This window comes from Pseudopodoces humilis, chromosome 1 (assembly GCF_049639895.1).
Source record: "Pseudopodoces humilis isolate 2021_Gansu_Grassland_sample_001 chromosome 1, ASM4963989v1, whole genome shotgun sequence".
Taxonomy (NCBI): domain Eukaryota; kingdom Metazoa; phylum Chordata; class Aves; order Passeriformes; family Paridae; genus Pseudopodoces; species Pseudopodoces humilis.
Window position 1 is genome coordinate 129009628 of NC_142200.1, and position 13599 is coordinate 129023226.

The 13599-nt window shown below is 41.9% G+C and overlaps 1 protein-coding gene across 4 annotated transcripts in view; it reads right to left on the minus strand.

Moving 5' to 3' along the window:
* Positions 1-13358, minus strand: part of ANKIB1 (ankyrin repeat and IBR domain containing 1) — an 88502-nt gene extending 75144 nt beyond the window's left edge. For 2 of the 4 annotated variants that reach the window (XM_014248559.2, XM_005518794.3), the window contains exon 1: positions 13134-13357. The gene's annotated coding sequence lies outside the window, so the exon portion shown is untranslated. Of the gene's footprint in view, positions 1-12886; positions 12968-13133 lie in introns of those variants that run through there. The other 2 variants (XM_014248558.2, XM_014248557.2) reach the window with 2 other exon arrangements.
* Positions 13359-13599: the final 241 nt, after the last annotated feature.

Here is a 13599-nt window from a genome sequence, read left to right on the forward strand (position 1 = left end):
GAAGTATCTCTGAAGCAAACATCTAATAGCTTAAAAACCAGCCATGACTAACAATATACAGTAATCAAAATATACCTCTATAAAGAGAGAAAATAAATACAAGAGACTCCCTTTTCAAACCGTGGTGTGTGTGAAAACCTATTGTGTTGCAACAGAAAGGCATGAGGCTGGAATGTTCCAGGAAACAGGGATGATGGAACCACCTACTCTAAAAGGCATATAATCCACCTATGCAAAAGCTTGCTCATTTTTTCAGGATGTAATCAAGTGTCTGAGTGACATGGAAATCTTATTTCTTAATCAATTAGAATGGCAAACTGTATTTTAAAAAGCCCAAAACTTTGCATTTTGCAGCCTCATATCTCATTGAATTCATTTTGAAAACTGAATACTGCTCTCATATCTTCAACTCTGCATGGATAGATTTTAAAGCCACTTTAATTTCATAGAATGTAGCACATTTAAATAAAAATGATTTGTTATCCCTCAGCTGTAGGGAATTTGGGCCACAACATACAATTATTGCATCAGAACATTTCTTGTGTGCCCTCAGCTGTTTGGATACAGCAGCTGGGTGGGCAGTTTAGAAAGAGAACAGGAATCATCAGTTACAGTAATCAGGCTCAGGCAGTACTGGGGAAAATAAAGTATACAATAACTAAAGGCATGATTAGGATGGACTGTCTGGCTTTGAGGAATGTGAAAGGATTTAGTTTCACAGTAAGCCACGGGTAGACTGTTTCAAGAATATTTTTCTGTTCAAAGTTCATACTGAGGTTTTATGTTTCAAAAACACTTTTTTGAACACCTCCATTTAGCACTAACCTAGTCTGCTTTGATCTGAATGTCATCATTCCTTTGAAGAAGCTACAACATGCTGAAGACTCCCAGAAAATACTGTTTGGTTTTCTTAGAAATTGTATTATTCACACAGAAGTTATTCCCAAAAAACACATAATTTTGGGTTTAGGATTTCTTCCCTTGCGCTCATGAGTAGATTCTAAATGTGAGAACCTTTCTGTATTTCCAAAATAGCAAGGGACATAATTATCAGTAGCTCTTCATGGCTACCTTAATACCACAACCTAACAAAACTGAAATTAATTCAGTATACCTTTCAGGCTTGTGAGTAATTAAAGAGAAATGTGACTCATTATCTTCATCATCTATTAGTATAGTAGAAAAATATACAAACAGCTAAAAGAAAAGGGGTAGGAATAAAAAAAATTACCAATCATCTTCTTGAGGACTTATTTTAAAACTCTGGTTCTCCATACTGATTTCCTATTCATATATACATGAAGCAAAATACATACAGCAAAAAATCAACAAGATTTCTGAATGAACTTAAGAGGAATTTCCATGAAATAAAGACCAAATGAGGCAACTTACATCACATTTACAGTAAAATTATGTGACTGTTTTATTAGGTTTGCACACTTTACATTGCAAATACATCCAGAGTAACAAAGACTAAACCCTCCAAATTATCTTTTTAATTAAAGATTACAACAATGTATTTTATACTAGAACATGCTGCCTAACTCCTATTCCAAACAAGTGAAATTAACTTTTTATTCCTTTATTAGGTAAGTAATTATAAACTTCAGGCAGCTTGCTTATTGAGAAAGTCTGAATTTATGAATTGTGGGGTGAAAAAATCCCAAACAAACCAACCACAGAAAAAATACCCAACCTCAAAAACAAATAAAAACTAGAATAAGCCAGTATTCAAATTACAATTATTAATTTATTTCATTGCCTGAAAGAATGCACAAGCAATTGGTCTACTTCTTCTAACAGTAAGCCATATTACAGAAAAAAACCCTTAACATGCAACATTCTGGAAAAAAAATTCATTAAGGATTAGTCTATTTCATGACAGATGTGAAAATTCAAAGCATTAAACTGATCACTTATAAACTTTGACTATGCAGAAGTCGTTAAAAAACAGGATTTGAGCCATATAATACGGTTTATTTAAGATATATTTTTCTGTTCTACAGAACTCCAGAGCCCTCTGAGACAAACACATCAGCTGGGTCAGAACCAGTTGTATGCAGAGGAGAGAGAAAACAGTTGTGCAACCATATCATGAGATATGGAGCAAGCACTTATTTACATTAGAAGGAAGCTCTGGAGGTCAACAGCTTCTATCCTTTACTCAAGGCAGTCTTCAGAGCTTTAAAGGCTGCTCAATGCCATTCTCAACTAAGATCAGAGTATCTCCAAGTATGGAGATCCCACAGCCTCTTCAGACTACTTATCCCAATATCTGACCATCCTAATGATGATAATTATTCCTAATGTCTAATTGAAATATCCCTTGCTTGAACTTTTTCTGTTGTCTCTAGCTCTGTCACCCGGCTCCTCCAAGAAGAGTCTGGTTCTGTCTTTTCTGTACACTCCTATTAACTGCAAACAAGATCCACCGCCCTAGTCTTCTTTGTACAGAGGACACCCAGCTCTTCCAGTTTCTCTTTTTACATTATGTGCTTCTGTACCCTAATTATCCTGACAGTCTTCCTCTAGGCCTGCTTCAGAACATCAGCTCCTCTCCTACACCAAGAAGCACAAAACTAGACACTGTTTCAGATGCCATCACACAAACATCAAGCTGACAGAAATACTCACTTCTCTCAGCGACTGGCTTCAGTTTTGCTCAAAGGTACCTTGCTGACTCACATTCAACTCATTGTCCACCAGCGAAGTGACATTGTTTGCTGTGATGTTGCTCTCCAGCCATCGGTTCCCAGCCTACACTACTGTGCAGTTATTCTGTTCCTATGTTCAGATTCTGCTGAACACCAACCATGAGGTTCTTGTCAGCCAATTTCTCCAGCCTGTCGAGGTCTCTCAGAGGAGCAGCCCTGCCCTCCAGCCCACACAACCTGGTGTCATCAACAAGCTTGCTGACGGTGCATTCCATCACCTCATCCAGGTACTTAATTAAGATTATAAATGCAAAGCTGCACCATTTAATTTTACTGAATACTAATTATCATGTCCTGAAAAGGATAAAGGACTTCCATACAGTTTAATTTTAACTAATTAACAGGTTGGTAAATGGGATGTTACAAAGAACTTGTACTTCAACACACAAGTAAGTCACCAAATAAAGCCTCTTCGGTATTTTTTTAATGGGCAGTTTGCGCTTGGTGACTCACTGAAATAGCTCCAATGAAAGATTTCTCTCCAACACATCCTTCTAAATATGGAGAACTAAATACACAAAGTATCTGTGTCAGTGACTCCCAAGAAGTCTGGAAAAAGGGCCTAAATTAAGAGCCATTGTATACTTATATTGCAATAAGCTACAGAGCTATTAGTAATGTCTCAGTACTGCAGGCTGAGTACTTGCATATACAAACCTTCAGAGAATGCAAGTACCAGGAATTCTTTCATAAAGAACAAATGCTTTGTCTTAGAATATTTAACTCACAATGCTTCATAGACCTGGGTCTCTAGACTATTTGCTAGTACAATTTTGCAGTAGAACTATTTCTACAGAATAAATGTGCCAAATCATTGCTGGAGAATTGTGTTCTGCTATCATAAAGTTTGCCATACAGCTGGGTCTCAAGATTTGAGATTTAAAATATCAAAATCTCCAACCTATGGGTATATAGATAACTTTATCAGTCAATGAAGTTCTTACAATGCTAAAAAGGATACCCTGCATTATTAGTACAGCTGGAACTTTGGTCTTCATAGTTTAGTAGGTACACATTTCTGCAGTTTCTTCACATTGATGAAATTCACCATTTTTCATTCAAGAAATTAACAGGAGATTTTCTGGGATCTACTCTGCCACAACATTTCTACACGTCTGTCTGCAGACTTACAACATAGCAGAGATAAACAGAGATGAATATATTTGCTTGTCCCTCAGCTGCTTAAGAGATCTAAAACACAACAGAGCCACCTGGATTAAAAAATAAAAAATGTTAAAAAAATGACAATTCTGCAAGTAATTTACAGAGGCAAGAAATAAAAAAATAATGGGTTTTTTTTTCCTTAATAAGGAAAAAAATACTTATGGGGAAAATTCTATTGCAACAGCATTTACAGAATGCTACTGTCAAAAATTAGTCCTGATGTGTGCATCCAGCCTTGCACATCTTGCACACATAGTAATTGATAGAAATACAAAGAAAAACACACAGCTGCATACCACAGCAGAACCAGTAACAGTCAAACCCTTAGTAGAGAGACAAGTTCATTAATAAACTACAACTGTCCTAAAACTCCTATTCTTAAGCCCACAATAAATTTTAATAGAACCAGTATTTGATGTATTTTATTTGCAAAAATATTGACAAGTATGTATCGTGACCTCTTCTCATAATTTGTCAGATATTTCTCCAAAGGCTGTTTCATAATAGGAAATATTTCAATTATCATCATCAGGGCTTTATCTGAGCATCCTAAAGAATTTTAATACAGTCAGTTTTGAGTTTCTACACAACATTTTTGATACAAATATATCATTTGTAACTTTGTCATCGAAAATTCCTCTTAGAAATCCATTTAAAATAAAAAGGCAGGGGACATTGTTTATTGCATCTATGGAACTTCCCTGAAGCGGAAATCTTAAGTGGACTCAAACTAATAAATATATCAAATAGAATTTCCTCCTCTAAGTTATTTCATTTGTAGCAATTTAGAGTCAGGGTCAAAACCAGGACACAAACAGGACACAATGTTCCTACCATCTCTTAAAATACCTGCTATAAGAACAAGCAGGGCTTGTTTAAAAAGCAGAATTACAAACTAGAAAAATCTAATTATTTTCTATGATAAATTCCAAGAAAAGTGATCATCAGGTGAAGTACTTGTGGCAGAGAATCAGTTTCCAACTTATTTAATCACAATTGATCAGAGACTCTATAAATAAGTCAACAAGTATGCCATTAGGACATATATAATTAACATTATACACGTTAAGTTCGTTTTCCCTGAAAAAGCTTTGAAACCACCAGAACTATATCTTTCCTCAAGGAAGGGGGGGGGATGGGAGAGGGGAAGTGAGAGATTACTAACATCCCTATAGGACATTTTACAAAAGTAATTATTTTAATTAAGACAATTACCGCAAAATTAAACTGTGTAACAATTTTCACAATTAGGCACAACCATTTTTATCACTTTTCCACTAAGTTATATCACAGGCTACCCCTAGCTGACATCACGTTGACCAAAACGCCAGGTTCTTTTCCGGCAGGCAGCTTTCCAGCCACTCACCCCAAGCCTGTAGTGCTCCATAGGGCTGCTGTAACCCAAGGGCAGGATCCAGCACTTGGCCTTGTTGCATCTCATACCACTGGCCTCAGCCCATCAATCCAGCCTATCCAGATCCTGCTGCAGAGCCTTCCGACCCTCCAGCAGATCAACACTCCCACACAGCTTGGTGTCATCAGAGGGTGCACTGGATCCCCCCTTCCAGACCATCAATGAATACATTCAGTAGGACAGAGTGCAATACTGAGCCTTAGGGAAGTGGCCAGCCACCAACTGCCTGTAACTCTATTCACCATCGCTCTATGAGCCTGGACATCCAACACTTTTTTTCGCCCAGAGAAGAGTACGTCAGTGGAAATAGTTTCTCCAAGAGAATGCCGTGGGAAATGGTGTCAAAGGCTGACATCTTTTACCTTTACTGACATCTAGGTAGAGAACTTCCACAACCTTTTGGTCATTCACTCTGTCCTAGAAGATCAGCTTGGTCTTGCAGGACCTGGCTTTCACAAACCCATGCTGGCTGGGCCAAATCCCCTGGCTGTCACGTATGTGCCATGTGATAGCCCTCAAGATGATCTGCTCCATGACACTACCTGGCCCTGAGGTCAGACTGACAGGCCTGTAGTTCCTCAGATCCTCCTTCCAACCCTTCATGTACATGCGTGTCACATTTGCTAACCTCTAGTCACCTGGGACTGCTGCCATTAACCAGGATTGCTGGGAAATGACAGAAAGTGGTTCAGTGAGCACTTCTGCTAGTGCCATCAGTACCCTCGGGTGGATCCCACCCAGCCTCATAGACTTACAAGCGTGTCAGTGGCATAGAAGGTTTCTGACCCTCTCCCTTCAGATTACAGGGCCTTCATTCTGCTCCTTGTCTCTTTATTCCAGCTCAGGGGGCTGGGTCCCCAAAGAACAGCTGGTCATATTATTAAAAACTGAGGAAAAGAAAGCATTAAGTACCTCAGCCTTTTTCCTCATCTTTTGTCACTTTGTTTGCCCTCTCATCCAATAAAGGATAAGGATACTTCTAGGCCTTATTTTAGTTACTGGTATATTAATAGAAACACTTTTTATCAACTTTTACAGCAGTAGCCAGACTAAGTTCTAATTGGCCCTTCTAATTTTCTCCCTGGATAATCTCACAGTATCCTTGCAGTGCTCCTGAGTTACTGGCCCCTTCTTCCAGAGGCCACAGACTCTCCTATTTTTCCTGATTTCAAACCAAAGCACTGTTCAGTGAGGCTGCTCTTCTTCCCCAACAGCTCTTCTCTAGGCACATGGGGACAGCCCGCTTCTGCACTTGCAGGATTTCCTTCTTCAAAAATGTCTATCCTTCCTGAACTTCTCCCCTTTTTAGGAATGCCTCCCAAAAGTTTTTCAACCAGTCTCCTCAATATGCTGGTCTGGCCTCCAGAAGTCCAAGGTAACAGCTCTGCTGACTCCCTCTTTACTTCTCCAAGAACTGAAAACTCTCCAATTTCTCAATTACTGTGTCCAAGACAGCCTCCAATCATCGCATCACCCACAAGTGCTTCTCTGTTTGTGAATGTTAAGTCCACCAGGGCACCTTTTCTAGCTGTGCCAGGAAGCTCTCTTCCAGACACTCCGGGAACTGTTTCCTCTAGACGTTTCCCCTCCGCTGCATTGTATTTCCAGCAGACATCTGGTGAGCTGAAGTTCCCCAGGAGAACAAAAGGCTAGTGATTGTAAAACTTCTCATAGGTGCTCAGAGAATATTTTGTCTGCCTCTGCAAGCTGGCTAGATGTAAGAGACTCACAACCAGGATATCTGCACTGTTGGCCTTTACCCCTGACTCTCACCCATAAACAACCTTATTGGCCATAATTAAGCTCTAGACAATCCAAGCACTCCCTAAAACACAGTGCTACTCCACTGCCTCTCCTTCCTTGCCTATCCCTTCTGAAGATTTTACAGCCATCCGCTGCAGCCCTCCAGTTGTGAGTCATCACACAATGACCATGTTCCCGTAATGGCAATTATATCATAATTTTCCTGCTGCACAATGGCTTCCAGCTCCTCCTGCTGCCTGTGCTGCATGCACTGGAGCAGAAGCACTTCAGTCAGGCTATTTATACCTCCACCTCTTTTGGGGAAGAAGTCCTAATTCCTGTATGCCCAATCTCAGATGCTCCTGTTGTTTCTAACACATGGATAACCACCTGTCTTTGCTGCCACATGGATCTTCATCCCCCATCTTCACTGAAATGGAAGATCAAAGGACATCACTAGCACACCATCCCTCACACAGGGTGTGCTGCCCCCAGGCTTATCTCTAGTGAGCCTGGTTTCATCAGTTTCCCCCTTCAAGTCTAGTTTAAAGCTTTTCTAATGAGCTCTTCTAACTCCTGTGCAAAGATCTTTCTCTCCTTTTGAGATAGGTGTACACCGTCTGTCGCCAGAAGGCTGGTGTCATGTAAACCAACCTATTATTTTACCCCCCAAAATTCTGCCAGTCACACTAGGCTTGGAGCCAGGAATTGATTATTCCCTCATCATTCCCTGAAACTGGAAGGATAGTGAAGGAAACTACTTATGCTCCTGAATCTTAACCAAAGCCCTGAAATTTCTTTTCATTGCCCTCATACTTCTTGTTGCAACTTCACTGCTGCCTACCTGAAAACAAAAAAAAAAGAAATCAATAATGGATATTAATCTGAGGGCTATACCAGGATAGGAAACTTTCCACATCTTTAACCCAGGCCTCAGGGAAGCAAGAATTTCCCCAAGAAGGAGGTCCTTCTCTTTGAGCCTTCTGTTCCCATCAGAAGGGAGTCTCCTGCGACAATGGTCCATCTTTTTTGCTTTATGGGAACAGATTTGATGCAGGGTATAGGTCAACTTAACCTTGGCAGCACCAAGCTAGATGAACCATCATCCTTGTTACTATTCGGTTTCATGTGCAGAGGCTCCTAAGTATTATGTAAGGGCATTTGGGAAGGTAAGGCAGCCACAGAAGAGATACACCTCTGCTGCACTGGGCAGGGACTTATCATCGTCCCTTATCCCTTAAAGTCACTGCACTCAGCCAGGCAGAGAGAGCATAGGGAGTCTTCCATATCATGTCTACTGCAAGTTCTTCAGGCGTGTCAAAATAGTAATCACAAGCCACTGGGTAACTCCTTTAAGTAGGAAAATTCCCCAAGAAATTTAAATTTTTCACCAACACAGAAGCCTGCACAGAAAAACCACTTTATACAGAATTAATAGTATAGTGCCTCAGTTGTCACTATGTAATATACACTAAACAACACTAAGTTATTGTCAGAGAATAATGTTACTATACTGAAGGTTGTTCACAAACACTGATTTCCAGATGTAAGTTTACGCACAATTATAAACCTTGCTTTTAGAGGATTAATTTTGTCTCTTTGTCTTCCTTGTCAGTAAGGAATAGAAAAGTTACAAGAGTAATTTTTCTTTGCAACACTGTAACACAATTCTCCGTAAAGCCACCTGGGCTAGGAAGGATCCCAAACATTCAGCAAAAAGACCCTCCTATTTCTCTCCAGTAATCCATTTACAGTGTCCTCCCATATTTTAGCTGCAATTATCCTACAACAGAGCTCAGAATTTACCTAGTTTAAAATACAAATCTAAGGAAACCACTAAATGAAAATCTCTCTTGAGGAACTTCAACAAAACCCCTTAAATTAAATTCAAGAATATTAGTAGAACCACAAATAAGCTTTAGCTCAAAAGAAGTGTTTGCCTTATCTGAAACAATTACAAACTCTTGTTCCTAATCCTATAAAAACAGGCTCCAGTAAAAAGTCTTTCTTGTGGGCTCCCTTTATATACCAACATGTTGCAACAGCATCTCCTTGGAGCCTTCTCTTCTCCAGGTGGAGCAACCCCAACTCTTTTGGCCTTTTTCCTGTTCTAGGGCAAATTTGGGAAGAAATCTCTGAATGCAGTCCCTCTAGAAAGTAGATTCAAGTGGCTCCTCCCCCAGCTGGTTTGGGAAAAGATTTCCTTGGAGAAAAGTGGGAAAAACTGTTTATTTAACAAGCAAAGCATTCACAAGAATAAAAAAATAAGTAATATCAAACAATTAAACCTCTCGCAGTTCTGAAGAGATGGCAAATTCAGAAAGTCCTTGTTGTGGGGTGTAGCTTGGCTCACTCAGTCTCTTATCAGTCCCTCCAGCGTAAGAACGCAGCATCCCAGGCCCTTGTGGGCTACAGGTGAGAGCTCCCAGTGCTTTTCTGGGTTTTCAGTCCACAACAGTTTGAAGAAAAACAAAAACCACATGGAAGGTTCCAGGGAACTTCTCTGCTTCAGCTAGCTAACAACTAACTGAAAAACAAAGGAAAGCTCTCTCCCACTGTCTGTCCATGCTGCAGACAACACAGTCCAGAAGGATGCAGGGGAGCAAGTGCAGTTTCTGATAACAAACTCTGTGCTTCTTTTCTCCCCCTTCACTCTTGGAACCAGTCTTAAAGGTGCAAAACTCAATATCCATCATAAACAGAACAGATGATTTGGGATACAAGCATCGCAAAGTCACCTCAGGACACCTTTCTTCACAGGACAGCTGCTCCATTGTGTCTCTCCTCCAGACCCTGTCCAACAGGTTCATGTCTTGCTGTTTGAGGGGTCCCAGAGCTGAATGCAGCATCCCAGGTGGGGTCTCTCTCACCAGGGCAGAGCAGAGGGGCAGAATCCTCTCCCTCACCCTGCTGGCCATGCTGCTTTTGATACAGCCCAGGAAATAATTTGCTTTCTGGGCTGCAAATGCAGACTGCCAGCTTATGTCCAGTTTTTAATCCAAAAGTACTCTCAAGTCCTCCTCAGCAGGGCTGCTCTCAATCCCTTCACCCCCCAGCCTGGTATCAGTACCAGGAGTTGCCCTGACACAGGTGGGGACCTTGCACTTGGCCTTCTACTGTCACAAAGACTAAAAGACTTGTCAGCTTCCAATAATACTGGAAGACATTTAGCAGTTATGAAGAAAAACAGCAGTTGTTAAACATTAGGTAGACATCTCTGGCTTGAACTTTCAATGCAAAATGTAATATAATCTTGCATGAAATAATCTTTCCCCCTAAAATTTACACCTAAGTATGATTTCTATAATGCTCCATGGAAAACTATGTGGTATGTATTTTGGGAGGAGGAAGCAAAAGCAGTAAAAGTCTTGCCTGATGATAATGATGTTGAAAACAATTTTCCATGTCATTTTGAACATTTCAGAATTTCCACAGGGCTGCTCCTCAAGCAAAACAGATCTCTCTTTGCTATGTGTCATTACCAATTATGCAAACACAGTAATATGATTAGAAACGTAACTGGTTCAGCACACGTATCGGTAACCTCCAGCTTCTCAATTTTCCTTCTTACTGGCATGAGTCACCTTAGCAAAGCTGACAAAACTTCAACAGTGACAACTGCAGACAGCAAAGTCTAGTTATCAGATTCCAAGGAGAAGTTACTGAACTGCTCAGGTAACGGTACCTACATAACATCTGAACAGCAAAAATAAATCCAACAAACAAAACCCCTCAAAAACAAACAACCACCCCAAAGAAACAAAAAAAAAAATCACACAACAAAAAAAAAATTCCTCCAATACACAAAACAAAACAAAATCTTAAAAAAACCAAAACAAACAAAAATCCAAAACATCACAAAACTTGCTAGCCAAACTAGTTAATGATTAATAAACAAAGCTCTACTACTGCAACAAAAAGAAACATAGTGATAAGCAATCACAGCAGAGATATCACAGTCCAGAAGTGATGAATTGCTCAGGACAGAAAAAAATCAACCGTAGTATTAACAAGGTTTTATATAGTGAACAAAGACATAATGACATTTTCTAAAACTATTTTTATAGTTGTTCCATTAAATAAAAGCTGACTGCTTTAGAAAGCATTCCTTTTCATATTTACATGCTTAGTTTTCTTTAATTTTCTGAAGTTTGTAGGCCAGGTAGGAATACATAAGAGATACATGTAAACTCACATGCAATATGTAACTACATCCAGGAAACTCCATGGTTTGTGCAATAAGCCTAATCGTGTACTTACATATGTACATACCTAGTACTATCTAGATGTGAATGGTACAAGTGAAAATAAAAGAGACTGCATGAAACTTACTTACTTAACTTTTGGGTTTTGGCTATTGATATTATTATTATAGTGCTACCATTGCAATTTTTTGCCTTTCTTTTAAAATTAATTTTCATTCATAATACTCTGCTGATGCATATACACATAAACACACCAACATTGTTCAGCTTTTTAGTAGACTCATAGTAATACTGTAATTCAGGAGTAATAGATTGCATTATTAAAATATATTATTCTTTTGATTAAGGACTGAAGTAAAGTTTTGTTGAAGAAGGAATTGACTGAGTACAGGAACACAGAAAAGCCTGGAAGTTTGCAGAAGCCTCTTCTGCAATTTGTAAATACAACCATATACTCTTTCCACATCCACAAAAAAGAAAAAGAAGTTGCTATAAATTCTACCAATTTACTTCTGTGTAGACATCTTAATGAGACAAGTCACATGTTCTAAGTAGTTGAAAAATGCTGTTGCTTTCCTTATGACTAAAGCCTTTTTTCCCTCGCCAAGGAAGAAGAGTAATACTCCTCTGTATGCAGAAAGAGATTAAAGATTAATTTATCTACCACACTTCACACTGAAAAATCAAAAAGATGAAAATAAGGATAAAACAGCCATATATGTCAGGAAGACAGAGTCTCTTCTCATTGCGAACCTCTACAGTCAAAATCCTCTCAAAAGTCATCTCTCTCTTTAATGAGTGTACTTAAATCACAGCACATTATTGATGTTATGTCTACAACTAAAATTCCATTTCTGGAACTGGTAAGTACAAAAATGCACTCAAAGAAGGTACAGTCAAGGACGGTTAGTCATAATGGACTGATCCATGCAAACAATTTAGCCTGTAGTATTAGTGCTTTACTCTGCCGAGAATGTTTTTGTGACTCTGTATATCCTCCGCATACTATTTGAACTGTAAATAAGAGGTAGACTGACTAGTCATGAATTATTAACATTAACTTTTAAAAGTTGCCCAATTTCCAGTATGTGCTTAGACATGGCTGGGAGAGGGATACTGCTACTTACATAAAACTGCTACGGTATCAAGACTAATTTTTTTCCATTGAGGTTCAAAAAAAAAAGAAAAAAAAAAAGAAAAAAACCCGGAAAATAAAAAGGAAAAAAAAAAATTACCCACATCCCCGAGATCGCGAGCGTTTAAATTCATTCAAAGGCTGCTCTGACGGCGTTACCGAGCCAGGAAGCCAGGTCGCTCTGTCACAGCTCGCCCCGCAGCACATGCTCCCACTTCGGCCACTCACACTTTTTCCCTTCTGCCTCCCGGGCAGGATTTCCCGGCTACGAACAAGACGAGCATGATCCCGGCGGCAGGACCTGGCTGAAGCCAGGCCATCAGGCAGCTCCAAACTTTACGACGGTCCCGGCCGCCCCGGGGCAGCTGCCACCGATCCCCTCGCACCCGGCCAGTTCCAGGGCGAGCCCCCCGCCCTCCGAGAGCCCGGGCCGGGGGTGGCCTCTTTCTCCCGGCCCGGCGGCCCCCGGCTCCCAACATCCCCTTTCGCCACAGCCCCCTGCCGCACTAACCTCCGTAACCTGCCGCTTGTTCACCTCCGCACTCCGGCTGCTCCCGCCTCCCGCTCTCCGTTCCTCTCGCCTGCCGACGGCACCGAGGCTCCCCCGGAGCCGCCTCCCAGCCCGGCCCCCCCGCGATGCGCGGCGCTGCCGACGCCCCGATGTGCGGAGCCTGCAGGCTTCGCCCGCGGCCGAGCTCCGCTCGTCGTGCCCTCCCGCAGCCCCCGCTCGGACCTCGCCCAGCGCCCCGGGCACTCACCGGCTCCTCACAGGAGCTCTCCCCGGCCCTTCCCGGAGCCTCCGCGCCCGCCACTGAGAGCTTCCATGTGCCCAGCGGCCGCTCCTCTCTCCCGCTCCACTCCTGGTACGGCGCCCTCTGGAGTGCCCGCTCTAGTGGGAGCCTCGCGGGCAGCCGGGGCTGTCACTCAGCCCGCCGAGGCCCCCGGCGCGGGCACGGCGCTGCGGCTGCCGCCGGCTCGCTCCCCCTTTGTTCGGCGGCGGCGCTGACAGCTGCTGCCGGCGGCGCTCCGCGGGCCCGGGGGACCGCTCCGCCTCGGCGCCTCCCCACCCACCAGCCGCGCCTCCTGTTCCCGGCCCGCAGCCCCGGCTCACTCCCTCTTTCTCCGCCCGCGGTCAACAACCGGCGGTAGCAGCACAAGTTCAGGCCGCCGACCCGGAAACTCATCGGCAGCCGAGGCCCGCGGGGCTCCGACGGGAAGCGGATC